The 3791-nt window shown below is 44.1% G+C and overlaps 1 pseudogene; it reads left to right on the top strand.

Annotated features, from left to right (window-relative positions):
- Positions 1 to 2169: 2169 nt before the first annotated feature.
- On the top strand, positions 2170 to 2799 carry LOC110309579 (annotated as a pseudogene).
- Positions 2800 to 3791: the final 992 nt, after the last annotated feature.

Genomic DNA, 3791 nt, shown 5'->3' with positions numbered 1-3791 from the left:
ACCCTGCGCTCTAGCTACCCTGGTGCTGGTCCCAGCTTTGAGTTTTAATAGCATGCAGAGATATACATATTCAGACACTAGGCAGTCCATGATAAAGTCAAGCCACCACTGTTTCAATTCTTTCCTGCAAAGAACACCATACATATTTATTCATATTTTTATTGAATCAACATTTTATAGACTTCCTGCATTCTTTCAATATTCTAAACATTATATGAACACTATAAACTAAATAGTCTTTGACCTTCAGGTTTGTAATAGTCACAAACGTATACATTGCATAGGTTATAAACTTTCAATTCATCTTTGCCTGCTTGTTTTTCTGGCCCTTCAGCACCTGGCTATCACTTTTCTTGCCTTTTTTTAGTTATCTCTTAACAATATTTTCTATCCCCTGTAAAATAGGGATGAAAAGTACCAACCTTCATATTTTGAGGTTTAAGAGAGGTTAAGCAGTAGATAATCTAAGCTCTCTGGGACATTCAAACTCCCTAGTGAGTGCTTGTTTTTATATTAGAGGGTGAGAAATCAGGAACCTAGAAACAAAGTGCATAGGTTACACAAGGGCCTGCTGATAGAGTACATGGGCTTGTGATCATTGCCAAGTTTCAGCCTAAGGACTGGCTGGTGATCATTTACAATCCACCCCCCCACCCCCCTGTTCCTTGCCCCTCACCTTCACCCGGAGCTTGTGTCTGCTGTGGATAACACTTGTACTTCTCTCCTGACTGAGACATGTTATGTCTTCATGTCACATTTGCAGTATTATGAGGGATGGAGCAAAGACCAAACACTGGCTGTCTCCAGTGAGTCAATGGGGAGTACTAATAAGGTGACTCCAAATTGATGCCACTTGTTCCTCATGAGGAGAAAAGACACCTGAACATGGATACCCAGTGGAAGGTGAAGGACTACTGACTCTCGGTAGCAGTAATTATCAGCCTGCAAAAGGCAGTACAAGACAAGATCTGTAACTGGGCCTATCTCTCCATCAGCTTTATCATCTTCACACTCAGATTCCCGATGTGGGCCTCAGCCATTACATCATCAAATAGCCAGCTTCCACAACACACATCTCTGCCCTTCCATGCCTTCCACCATAGGCTGAGAAACAGCAGAGCCAGCTGACCATGGGTTGTACCCTCAATTATTGTTAACACCTATTACATCATTGGTTAGAAACAGAGTGATGGCCTTTCAGGAGCAGACTGGGAGGAGCCCACATAGAAAACCTCAAAGAACTCTCTTTCAGTGGGGCAGACAAACCTTCAAAACAAGTCTGCTTTTCTCTGAGGACAGATGAACCCAGAAACTCAATTGTGTGATTATTCTTGGCTGTGCAGTTCCATTTTATACATATTCCTGAGCTACTTCAAGGGATCCCACCCAAACAGCTTCTTAGTCTTCAGTTGGTGAAGTAGCTCTTAACAGGCAAGGACAGGGAAAAAGGCAAGCCTTGTCTTGACACTAGAGGTCTAACTGGAGCTGATACCCTTGAAACTGGAAATGCCTCTGATACAGGATGTTTTGGAAGTTATTTCTATTGTCAGTTCTTTATCCCATCCCAAGGCTTGTCAATCAGAAATAATGGCATGTTCTTCAGAGCTTAGATCCTGGCTATGTGATACAGAATAGTGGTCATTCAATGATATCAATGTCCTTATTCCTGGTTTGTGAATACACTATTATGTAGTAAAAGTATTTATGCAGATGTTATCTGCATATATTACGGCTACATTGTATATTTTCTACACTGGGCCTTGAGGAGTATAGATAATTTTTGATGGTCTAGAGGACCAGGTACAATTACAAGGGTACTTAAGTAGTATGAGAGGGAGACAGGAAAGCCAAAGCCAGAGATGGATATGTGATTGTGCTACTTAGATTTTCGTCTCTGTGACAAACATTTGAACCCCCAAAAGTGAATATTTATTTAGGCTCATGGTATCAGAGAGTACAGTGTGTGTTTGGGTCCATAGCTGTATGCTGTGATGAGACTGATAAGAGATAGAGAAACACAAGCTATATCCCTAGTGAACTACTTCCTCCAATAAGGACCCACTTAACAGTCTATTCATCTTACAAAACCATCAGTGGATTAATCCAATAGTAGCAGTTCAAGATTAAGTCATCGACAAGCTCTTTCCTTTCGCTGCTGCGGCTACAGCCATGAGTGCGCTCAGGCTACAGAAGAGGCTTGCCTCAAGTGTCCTCCGTTGCGGGGGGCGGGGGGCGGGGTTGGAGAAGAAGGTCTAGTTGGATCCCAGTGAGACTAATGAAATCGCCAATGCCAACTCCCGTCAGCAGATCAGGAAGCTGATCAAAGATGGACTGATCATCAGCAAGCCTGCGACTGTCCATCCCCAGGCTCGTTGCTGGAAAAACACTCTGGCCCGACGAAAGGGCAGGCATATGGGCTTAGGGAAGAGGAAGGGTACTGCCAATGCTCGGATGCCCGAGAAGGTGACCTGGATGAGAAGGACGAGGATCCTGCGCCAGCTTCTCAGGAGATACCAGGAATCCAAGAAGACTGACCGCCATATGTATCACAGCCTGTACCTGGAGGTCAAAGGGAATGTGTTCAAAAACAAGCGCATCCTCGTGGAGCACATCCACAAGCTGAAGGCAGACAAGGCCGGCAAGAAGCTCCTGGCTGACCAGGCTGAAGCTCGCAGGTCTAAGACCAAGGAAGCACGAAAGCGCCGGGAGGAGCGCCTCCAGGCCAAGAAGGAAGAGATCATCAACGCTCTGTCCAAGGAGGAGGAGACCAAGAAATAAAGCTTCCCTCGTGTCTGTACATAGCGGCCTGGCTGTGGCCTCACGTGGATCAGTCATTAAAATAAAACAAGCCTTAAAAAATAAAAGATTAAGTCATCAATATATAAGCCTTGGTATGTGTGTATGTGGGTTAATGCCTCATATCCGCACTGTAAGAATGATATGCTCATTTTCTAATATTACATGGTGGCTTCTCCCACCTAGTGGTCCTCTCTCCAAGCCCTGGAAATCTCAACCCCACCTATATCTCTCCTGCCCAGCTATTGGCTGTTGGCATCTTTATTCACCAATCAGAATTAATTTAGGGGCAGGGTCCCAGGGGATAGGAGGCACATTTAGCATTACAATACACAGTAAAAGACAAAACCTCAACAAGAAAGCCCGGATTATAATGAGAAACCTTTCTTCCCTAAGCTTCTCCACTCATCTGAGTAAGGAAAAGCACATGTGTTTAGCAATATTCAACAGGCAATTGTGATTGTTCAAATGAACTGGGCTCCTGAGTGTGGCTTTCGTACAGGAGTCCTCAAAGCCTGTGCCCCACCCCACAGTAACGTACTTTCTTCAACAAGGCCACACCTACTTCAACAAGGTAACACCTAAGTTATAGTGCCATTCCCTATGGGACAAGTACTCAAACACACGAGTCTGGCAGCCATACTCCCTGTCCTTTATAGGCTTGTAGCCATAACATAATGCAAAATACATTTATTACACAGTCTATCACAGTTTCAGCAATGTTTAAAAATTAAAAGTTTAAAGTCTTTAAAAGTCCAAAGTTTGAAGTTTTTTTCTGAGACTTATGGCCATTTTCATTCCATGGTGGAGGAAAGGGACCATAGTGAGGAAATAATGGACCAAAGGAAGGAAGATGAAATATCAACAGGGTACACACTATAATTTGCGCTTCACCTTCACAACCTCACACAACAGCCTCTCAGGCCTCCATGCAGGGTCACTCCAGCCACACACCTGGCATCAGAGGCTGTCCTTAGTCATGGAGGGAAATTCCA

The sequence above is a fragment of the Mus caroli genome, chromosome 14 (assembly GCF_900094665.2).
Source record: "Mus caroli chromosome 14, CAROLI_EIJ_v1.1, whole genome shotgun sequence".
NCBI classification, from domain to species: domain Eukaryota; kingdom Metazoa; phylum Chordata; class Mammalia; order Rodentia; family Muridae; genus Mus; species Mus caroli.
This window is presented reverse-complemented; position numbering and strand designations above follow the sequence as displayed.